Genomic DNA, 11,625 nt, shown 5'->3' on the forward strand with positions numbered 1-11,625 from the left:
TTAGTAATTTATGAACACAAAACTTAATACCATCTTTGGCACACTGAAGCATCTAAAATAAGCCTAGCATACTTTATTTCCTATTCAGAAAACAGAAATTCTTTTTCATCTCATTTAAGGAAACCACAAAATCCAAATTGTTCTTGTGCATTCCACAAAAATTGGTTTTTCACTCACTTGGACATCGCAAGAGGATACACTTTGCATTAACCAAAAATGTTATTACAGGAAAAGGCTTTGACAAAAGTGACTTTATTTGAGTGTCCTTCAATTTCATTTAAAACTTGGTAAATTGAAACATATACCATTTGAAAAAAAAAATCTTATGTTTTTATATACTCAACTACTGATTTTTTATTAAGCTACTCTAAAGAACACATGGCAATTTAGGAAGCAGACACAGGTTACAATGCTGGTCCTTACTAAATGATAGTCTTTGAACACAAAATATGATGAAAAATGATGATAAATTGACCTTGGATAGTGCTTGCAAATACATGAGTGTTTTCTTGATCTATACAGCACTTAAGAAAACTCTAGGCTGCTGTTTCAATGATCAATAGTGTAGTTTGTAACAAGTTTTCTTAGTATGAAAATTGATGAAAATGAAATTTCAAGCTAAGACATTTTGGCACTAGTTCAAGTGAAGACAGATGTGAAAGAAATATTGAATGGTTGAACTGTTCACATGGAAAGAGAGGAATTTCAACTAATGAAGATAATGAGATTTTTTTCTCAAGCTAAGAGCAAATTATAAGTTTTTTCTTATGCTAGTATCATTATACGCTATACTTACCACACCGAGTCCACTAAAATATTGGGCATACTGTTTGAGAGAAACAGATATTGGCTATCTTCTAGACTTTTATCAATTTGTTATTTAAATGTATACATAACAACGTATTTCATACATTACTATTTAATTTAGATGTAAGTATCAAAGTGGAGCCTACTGTAAATTGTAATATAAGTCTTATGTGCCTATCTCTGTATGTTATAGTATTTTTATAGCAATGAATAATTTAAAAAATTAAATTATCTAATAGTCGACCATTACATCATTCAAATATAGTACACCTATGTGGAGCATAAAGATCCCTGGTGGCACAGTGTGTTAGGAGATGGACTGCTAACTGAAATGTCAGCAGTTCAAATCCACTAGCCACTCTGCAGGAGAAAGATGAGGTTTTCGGTTCATGTAAATATTTGCAGCTTTGGAAACGGGGTCACTATGAGTCAGAATTCACTAGAGCACCAGACAGGAGTATATTATTCAAACATGAAATTGTTTTAAAATAACATTTTCTAATGTGGCAATAAGCTTGTGGTATAACTAAAAAAAAGAGAGAGAGAGAAAGAAAAGCATGCACTGCATAAAAATCCAAGTCATTCTTTGCTCCTTTTTAAAAAAGTGTACACAATGTATTTTTTGTGTGTGCACTTGCATATATATGTATATTTGGAAAAATATACTAATATTGTATATTGGTTATCTTAAGGTACTGTGATTACTGATACATTCAAAATATATCAGTATTTGGGGCTTACAAGTGATTTATACAAAAAACACGTTTTACTTTTATAATTTGAAAATTAAAATATTATTTTTCAAAGCACATACCTTTGCTCTAAGAACTTTCCTGCTCAATGTTCAAATTCCCAATGGTATAATACTCCTGACAGGTCTATAGTTAGGTGATTTTGCTCATGTTGTTTTTCATGATGGACCCATCATCTGGATGGACTCAGTTCTGCAGTCATAAGTCTAACCTAGGCTCCAGGTCCTCTCTTGCTTAATCATTGTTACAATCTATTTACAGATCTCCCCCTGCAATCTCTCTAAAATCAATCTCACAATTTCTCTGTATTTTAACCAATTTCTAGTTATGTTACTTAATTATAAGTTTTTCCATTGCTTTTTGAATAAAATCTCTAACTCTTAATGTGGTTTTTTGAGATTTCCAAAATCTGAAATCTACCTACCTCTCCTGCTTCATCTCATGGATGTTGGCTGTCACTGGTTTGCTCTCCTTCTAGCCTCACAAGACTTTAAATTGATTCATCTAGCGCTCTTTTTTTTTTCTCCTCTTTGGGTGTTGCACTTGTAGCTTCCTTTATTTGAAACATTTTCCCTCATTTTTATACTACCTCCTTTCTCCCCTTATTCCTGCTTTGATTAATTGCCATAGAGATGCATCTAATTCAGCGAGCACTACACTCCATAGAACTTTTAAGGCTGCGACAATTCAGAGACTGACCATTAGGTCTTACTTCCAAGGTGCCTTTGGTGTATTCAAACCACCAACCTTTCAGGGCTTAACCATTTACGTCACGTCAGCCATTTTTCTTTAGCCAACTATACTTTAAGGAACTTTTGTTTTTTGGTAATAATATCACTTCCTCAGAAGGGCTTCTCTGATATCTGCAAACTAGATTGTTGTTGTTGGTTCAGACTCTAAGCAACCCTGTATAGGGGTTTCTGAGGAATAGCTGGTGAGTTAGAACCGCCAATCTTGTGGTTGAAATGACCTTGAAATACAGTGCTTTATCCCACAACACCACACCAGTAACTATAGTCTTATTTATATGACAGACTATCACTGATTTGACTACCTGTACAATCATATCATTATTATTTTAATATAATCACTCAGTACTACAAAATAGGTAATCATACTCAGAAGTGCACATCTAATGAAATAATGCCTATGGAAGCATTGAAATTAGCTTTCTGTCCAGAAACCTGAACCCATCTTCTAGATAACTTTACCATAATATCAGCTCTAAAATACAAGCCAAGTTTGTCAGTCTTTTATTTAACACACTATAGTACTATCAGGAAATATAACTACACCTTCTTTTCACTGATGAAAATTGGCCTATGATATGTTCAATGGCATTGTTTCTCAGTTCCTTCTGTTTCTACACTCAGTAGAGCAAGATCAGTCTGTCTTTACCCATGGAGTCTCTCAAACACAACAGTATCAGTTTTAATTTTCTAAATGATCTTTCACAGATAGTAATGGAAATTGAGATGGTGAGTAGGAACTGCTCAGTGGTGACCCCCCTTAAAGTAACACCCAGGGCACATGCTATACCTGCCATTTCTTAGATATGCCTCTGATCATAGTTATGGCTCGTTGGTTGGTTTTGTGCTGTGGAGTTGGTTCTGATTCATAGCTACCCTGTGTGTTGTTTCCAAGACTGTAAATCTTTATGGGAGCAGAAAGTTTCATCTTTCCCCCATGGAACAGCTGGTAGTTTCAAACTTCTGACCTTGAGTTTAGCAGCTCAACTCATAACCTCTATGCTACCAGAGTCCCTTAATCATAGTTATAGTTATAGTTGGTGGGGAAAAGGTGGAGTGGGTGGGGAAAGAAGGGAAATATCCTAAATAAATTTAAAGGTTTATATATTCTTTTTGAATGATATTGGGAAAAGTATATATATATACACATACATACAAACATACAATTTGCTAACTTAATGCACCTTTGACTGTCTGATACTCAGAGAATAATTTATATATTGGATATGACATGATTTAAATCTACAGTAGGCAAGAGGAAAAAATGAATAGATATACACAAGGTGATAATATATAAGCAAGGTAACTACACGAATATGATTGTATAATCCCATAATCCTTCAATATCACATGTCTGCTAGTTCACAAAACACTTATTTCAAGACATTTTTTTTTTTTTTTAAAGCAATGGACAGTCTTTTTTCCTTGTCATGTAGGGTTACTTGCAAGGGTAACAGATGAGTCATTAGATACAGCTTACTTCAGTTCAATATATGTGCACCTATTCTCCAAATTCTTTGCCATTGTACTAGAACAAAAGCTAATGTTTTTCTTATATCAAAAGTATATGTAAATCGACTGTCAAGCAAATGAAGAGAGCTATAAATAGAGAACAGTGACAGGGTCTTTTGAATAGCTGAGTTCTAAACTCCTTCTAATATTGAATATAAAATAGTTCATAGTGGTTAGGTTCATCAGTCATAGGCCTAAACTTTGCCTCCAACTCTAAATTTTCACTAAATAGCAGTACGTAAAAAGTATAATATAAATTATTTTAAACAGTTGCTCAACATGTATTGTTTTTGTTTTTGTTTTTGTTTTTTTACAAATTCATGGTGATATCTTACTTACAAATGTTATCCAATATATTTGCATGGTTTTGTTGATTATATTTAACCTGACCATAAGGTAATATGGAGTCCTGGTGTAGTGTGGCAGGATAATGCACTGGACTGCAAGGTCAGTTTGAACCACAAGGTTGGCAGTTGAAATCCACCAGCCGCTCCTCGCAAATTCTACACAGGGTTGCTATGGGTCGGAAATGACTCGACAGCACATAACAACAAAAACAACATAATGTAATATACATCTAGACGTTAGACACATAATATAAAGGACATAGAACAAATCATATGTTTACAAAAGTACAAAGATTTGTATAATTTCTGATCTCTTTTTCTATTCTTTGGAAACAAATCAACAACAAAATTTGGTGATATTTAGAAACATCACTTGGAGTTCTGTAGATGGTCAAGATAAGTAGGTTCATATTGAGAGGAAGATATTACCTGTTATGAAATTTAAACAAGCATAATATGCCTGAAAATTTAAATCAAACCAAAGATGAATCTTTGGAGAAGATACTTTCCTTTCATGTTTCTAGATCAGATAAGGATAAAGCAATAATGAACCATTTGTAAAAATCTTTCTCATTTTGAAATTATTAAATAGAGTCAAGAATAATTTCAAGTTCTTCAAAAGCATGAAACTCAGCAATCTGAAGAGCACATAGGCTAGAATTATGAAAACAGGGCTTTTCACTGAATAGTTAAAAAATAAAAAAACTAGTCTCACACTTGGATTCTCCTGATAAAACAGAAAAGAGATACTCCTTTTATTTTTTTTTGTTTGTTTACTTTTTTCCTCCAGTTGTGTGAGTTTAATCTCTTGATACCTCTACTAAAAATGTCACGGAACATATACGTTTTGTATTTGAATTATTTTTTAAAGAAATGAAACTGCATGTAAATTTTGCTTTCATTTTTCTTTGAATTTCTGAAATATTAAGTGTGCTTGACAGAAGGAAGGGCCACCAACAGTAATAGCACAATAAACAATAGAGCAACCATTTAACTGTAAGATACTTAATGCTATGGTCACCTAAACAAGCCACAGGGGTAAATAACGAAGATGAAAATCCTACCAATCAAGACTTAGAATGCAACATCCTTCATTTTGATTGAATCCCAGATATTTCATTTCCCCACCTTTCCAACAGTATTTGATCACACCATTATTCAAAGGAGCCCTGGAGGTGAAGTCAGTTAAGCATTAGGCTGCTAATGGACAAGTCAGCAGTTCAAACCCACCAGTCACTCGAGAGGGGAAAGACGAGGCTGCTCCAACAAGGTTACAACCTCAGAAATCCTATGGCACAATTATATTCTGTCTTATAGAATTGCTACAAATTGAAGTTGAATTTATGGCAGTGGGTATAAAATATATTCATCATCATCAGAATACACTATAACACAATGGGCTTTAGTAAACGCAGTCCACAATTGTGGATGAGATGCTTCCCTAATTGTCTTTAACTCTTTAAGTGGAATTTATAGGTGAGTCACAACATATATGCACAGTTTTTGTTTAGTGCAAGAAAGGTTTAAAGTCTTTTCAATGATTTAAAAGCTGCACGTGCAGCAAGTGATAAAGAATTTCTTAGAGTTGTTGTTGTTAAGTGCCATCAAATCGGTTCCTACCCATAGCGGCCCTGTATAGGGTTTCTGAGTAGAGTGGCTGGTGAGCTTGAATCCCAGACCATGTGGTTCAAACTGACTTTGTGGTCTAGGGTATTAACTCATAGGGCCACACCAAGACTCCATTTAATCCTTTTAAAGTTAGTGCAAATTTGCATGGCATTAAATGGCAAGTAGGCGTTATTGAGTTGTCCTTAGGTGGGATGTTTGGAACCTGCAGACTGCCTGTATATTAATCCCATATACAGTCATTTTAATAGAAATGGGTAATTTTAAAGAATCAAGGTAACCTGCAAGAAGCAATAAAACCTAAAAACCTTGACTTTGACTTAAATTTCACAGTGGAACTCAGACAACAAAGCAAACTAAATAGTTATCATACTTTTGTAACTATTGGTCTGTAGAGACAGACTTTATGAACTTTGTGTATGTGTAATATATATATATATAATAAGAGACAGGTTGAGAGAGGAGTCCTGGTGTGGCACTGTGGGTTAATATGCTGGACCACATTATATGGTACACAGTAAACCCTTAATAAGTAATTCCTGATGAAAGTTGAAGATGTTTTGGGTATGTGTGACATTATAGGATAAACACTGGACCACAAGGTCGATTTGGACTGCCAGGTCGGTGGTTCAAACTCACCAGCCATTCCTTGGAAACACTGTAAGGGTTGCTGTGAGTCAGAAATGACTCAATGGCACTTAACAACAACATAGTAATATTACAGTAATCTATGGATTCCTGGTGTGGCACTATAGAATCAGCACTGCTTCTTGGAAACCCTATACAGGGTTGCTGTGAGTCAGAACTGACTTGACAGCACCACAGCAACATAGTACAGAGGTTTATGTTTGTCTCTGTAAGAATCAGCCGGGAGTCAGCTGCCATTGTCCCTTTAGCTTTTAACTATTTGCTGGAAATACTTGTGTAACTTAGAAAGAATGTACCACACTTACAGCTTTAGATTTACTATAACTAAAAAGGACACAAATGAGAGATACCTAAGGTAAGGTCTATGAGGGTTTCCAATGCAAAGTCTCCATGTCTGAAGGGATGCAGGGTCCTCCAGGGAAGAGATGTTCTTGTCTTAAGTTATGGGTCAAATCATGTTTCCTGAGACGAGGTGAGTCTTTTCTATGTGACCAGGCCTGTCAGAAAGTCCCAGATAAAGGCATTGCAACTACTCCAAGGATTAGTCTTCCAGAACCAAGGATACAGGCCATTTTACTTGGGGTAAAACTAGTCCCTTTTCTCCACACAGTTTTCCTTAGTGATTCGTGTACTATGTCTCAGTAATCCTACTATCCTTTAATGCAAATCTCTTACATAAAATGCTTTATGCTTAAATTCAAGCCAGTTATTTGTAACCTAAGGTGTGGGTGCATCCACATTAGGAGAGAAACTAATAAGGTTTTTATTTTATTTTTTTTCACATGGTTCAGCTGGTCAGAAAAAAATGTTTCCAAGTGCCTCAAATCTCTGATTCACTGGGTATGAGAGATACAGTCTTGAAGTAATGAATCTTCCAAAATATGTATAACTACTAAGAATATCTTCTTTAAACCTATTTTGGTTTGATTTCCCTAAAATAAATTGAAATGCACACTCTCTAAATAGCACTCGCTTCAAACGTTCATTAATATATGTATCAACTGCTTATAAGGAGAACTGCTTTTGCTTGACTAGAATAAAAATGATATAATCTGAGTTTCTACAAAAATGACTGACAGATGTTATGGGAATCTAATGTTCATAATATGAGGGCAAGGGTCTTCCAGAGTGTGCCTAATTCATGGCTGTGAGGGAGTTGGACTTCCGTTTGGACTTCTAAGACCTCATTGGATGATTAACACACACCACCAGAACATAAAGTTGCTTCTTTTCTCAGAACAAGTCTAGCCAGTTAGTCAAACTATAGCTAAGATTTATGCATCCTGGAAAAGCCAGGTTTTAAATGCAAAAGTGAAGGAATGAAAGAAGATACTGAACCACCAGAAAAATATGAAAAGAATTCACTGAGTGATTTTTATGTTGCCTGCACTGTATGACTTGCTTTTATGTGGGGGTTTCAAAAAGATTGTGGAAAAAGGAAATTGAGGATAATGGAACTGTTCCATGAACTTTCTGAAGCCCTTTTATACAGTTACCTCACTTAGTAATATTGATCCCAGGTCTTAAGTATATTTTATTTCATATATGGCAAAACTGAGTCTCAAAGGATGATATAAATACTTGTTGGTCATACATAGGATATGAAGGAACCATTTGGGCATTGTTGTTGTTGATGTAGTTGTTAAGTGCTGTCAAGTTGGTTCTGACACAGTTACCCTGTGCAGGGTTTCCAAGAAGCAACTGGTAGGTTTGAACTTCCCACGTCATAGCTCGCAGTCCAGTGCTGATCCTACAGTGCCACACTAGGATTAAAAAGCAAGCGCCCAAACAAGGACATATGTATGTAAAATTCCAAAAGTTTTCTGTGGAACAACCATTAAAGCGGTGTTACACCTTCAATCCTTATATCTCTCATTAATTGAAGAAAAATATCATAGTATTTTCAATAATGGTTCTGCCTTATAACATTTGGGGTGATAGTGTCTACCTAGACACACAAAATCAGTAATCTTCTTCAAGTATTTAAAGATTTATATAATCAAGAGATTATTTTTGTCATTTCCATTTTTGTACATTAAGAAAGTAAAGTTGATATAAATTAAGTGAACAAAAACCTATTACAGTTGAAATTCTAGTGAGGAATAGTATTTCATTTTCTTTCTCATAAAATGATGCCCGACCATGTACAATTACTAGAGCCATAAAATGTTCCAGGCATTCTTTCTTTTTACCACTGACCTATAAAATAAACCCTGAGTGTAACAATCCTTGCAGTTTACTTCCTTTTTAATTCAGACCTCTCTATAGACAAGCTGGAATAGGAGAGGGTCCTAGTCATGAGCCAAAAGACTCTTGTACTTGGTTGGTTTATGAAAGAAGGGATGGGACTCTGTAAAAACATTAAAGTGAATTTTGCTTGTACTTCACATTTCCTCTTTTACTTTTTTTCTCACTTTTTTACTCTGTGTTTCCCTGTATTCCTCTCTAGGAATACAGTGCTCTGATCCACTTGTATATAACCCAACCTGTTCACCCACATCTGTTCTCCCTCAACAAATTCCATGCTTCAAAATGACTTTGCCTTTCTTCTCTAGTTTCAATAATCACACTCCTTGTTGCTTAATGAGGGTAGGTCAAAAATTATCTGCACTCTGGCTGTAGAATTTATTTTAATCAACTTTAGAAAAGACAAATACAACATTTTTGACATAATCTCCTTGCCTTTTAATACACTTTGCCCATCTGTCAGCAAGCTTTCACATTCCCTTATTAAAAAAATTTTTAGGCTGAACTATGAGCCACAAATGCACCCTTGTCATCACTTCATCAGAAATTAATCTTTGTCCTCAAAGGGCTATTTCAGGGGACCAAACAGATGAAAGTCCAATGGAGCAAGATCAGGACTATGTGGAGGATGCTTTAACATCTCAAAACAAAGTTTTCCCAGAATGTCAAAAGTGTGGGCAGCAGGGTGTGGACATGCATTGTCATGTAAGATCACAAGGCCCTTGGATAGCAGTTCTCTGCATTTAATCCTAAATTTAGGCTTCAGATTTTCACTGAGCAACTCACTATAAGGAGCCTTGTTGATTGTTAAGCCTTTTTCTTGAGAGTGTTCCAATACTGGCCCTTGAGAATCCCAAAAAACTGTAAGCATCAATTTTCCAGCTGATGACTGGCATTTGCATTTTTTCTTGGTTGTCGACTGAGGATGTTTCCATTCTATACTCTACGGTTTACTCTCAGGCCCTTAGTGATAAAACAATGTCTAGTCACTAGTGACAATTTTTTAAAAACTACACTTTTAGTTTCCTTCAAATATCAGTCCAAATTCTGCTTGCAGATGCTCCATACGCTTCTGTTTATGCTCTTCCATAAGTTGCTTTGGTACCCAACTTGCATATACTTTTCAAAGCCCAAGTCTGTTGTGGATTATTTCATAGGCATATCCATGGCTGATTTGCAAGTGATTTGCCATAAAATCCACTGTCACTCATCTATTCAACAGAATCATTTCACGTGCATGTTCAGTGTTGTCCTCAACTGTGGATGTGGATGAGCATTTTAATATAACCAGAGTGCAGATAATTTTTGACTCACCCTTGTATAACCTAGTTAGGAATTAGGAAAGCCATCTGAATCAATGAGTACATAAGTACTGACTGTAAAAACTGGAAGGATTGTGCCAGACATACATCTCATGGATTCTATCTTTGAGGAGCTTACATTTTGCCTGTGAGGCAAAAGGCAAAATGAGGAAAATGAAACCATAAGGGATACAAAAGAAAACACAAAATAACAGATAACTTGACAGAATGACATAATTAACTACCATGTGAACTTAGAGTTCCCATATAAGTTAAGAGAGGACACGGATATGAAGAGTAACACAGGAGTGACAGGGCACAAAGGATTTTTCTCAATCATAAGACTTGTATTCATCATTTCAATACCTTGCAGATTGCAAAAAAAAAAATTAATAATAATAATACTTAGTTTTAAATAATAATAAATTAGTAAATTTGATACATGTCTCCATTAAGAGTGAAAAGTAACTGTTTTCTTTGATTTCACAAAGTTACTTACTCCTATTTCTATTTTTTTCAAATAAATATATTCCTTAGTAGACTATTTTTTAGCATAATTACAAATATGAATAAAAATGCTTAAATTATTTGTGCCAATGTAAGTAAAAACAGCAATATACCAAATGTGAAAATTACTATGTAAACTATGATGCAAGTTGGCAGGAATTTGAAGGCAATATTCAGAAATGAAAATATTTTTAAATGGAAGAACTATGGATAAACTCCCTCCAAATTTTGTTGATACTATACAAACATATTTCAAATTTTCTCCCACTACTTCCTTTAGAAAATTATCTAAATTATATGTAGCATCTTTGCAGAAAACATTCAGAAATGCAAACATGTTTTAAATGCAGGCATTATAGGTAAACTTATTTCAAGTTTTGTTGATACTGTCTATACATATTTCAGTTTTTTCTCCCACTAACTTCTGTAGCTTCTCTCAATAGTTTCAGGCTGAAGCTGAAAAAAACTAAACCAAGAACACAAAAGCCAAAATATAACCTAGAACATAGTCCATCTGAATTTAGAGATCATCTGAAGAACAGATTTGATGCATTCAACAACACTAAAGACTCAAGACCAGAAGAGTTGTGGGATAACACTAAGAACATCATAAAGGAAGAAAGCAAAAGGCCTAATTAAGAAGACAAAACCAGGGAAAAAAAACAAAATGGATGTCAGAAGAGACTCTGAAACTTGCTCTCCAGCGTAGAGATTCAAAAGCAAATTGAAGAAAAGAGAGGATAAAAGAGCTGAACAAAAAGTTTCAAAGGTCAGCTCAAGAAGACAAAGTCAAATAGTATAATGAAATGTGCAAAGACCTGGAATCAGAAAACCAAAGGGAAAGAAACACTCAGCATTTCTCAAGCTGAGAGAATGGAAGAAAAAATTCAAGCTTCGACTTGCAATATTGAAGGATTCTATGGGCAAAATTGGTTCTTGATCATATACTACCTCTTGAAACGGTTGAACATTAACCATTTCCTTTTGGTACAGTGACTCTGTGTATTCCTTCCATCTTCTTATGATGCTTTCTGCATCATTCAATAATTTGCCCAGAGAATCTTTCGATAATGAAAGTCAAGGCTTGAATTTTTTTTTCTTCACTTCTCCCAGTTTGAGAAATGCTGAG

The 11,625-nt window shown here is 34.8% G+C and overlaps 1 protein-coding gene across 4 annotated transcripts in view; it reads right to left on the reverse strand.

Moving 5' to 3' along the window:
* Positions 1-11,625, reverse strand: part of NRXN1 (neurexin 1) — a 1,648,890-nt gene that overhangs the window by 222,932 nt on the left and 1,414,333 nt on the right. The window lies entirely within an intron of this gene.

The sequence above is a fragment of the Chrysochloris asiatica genome, unplaced genomic scaffold (assembly GCF_000296735.1).
Source record: "Chrysochloris asiatica unplaced genomic scaffold, ChrAsi1.0 scaffold00024, whole genome shotgun sequence".
Lineage (NCBI taxonomy): Eukaryota > Metazoa > Chordata > Mammalia > Afrosoricida > Chrysochloridae > Chrysochloris > Chrysochloris asiatica.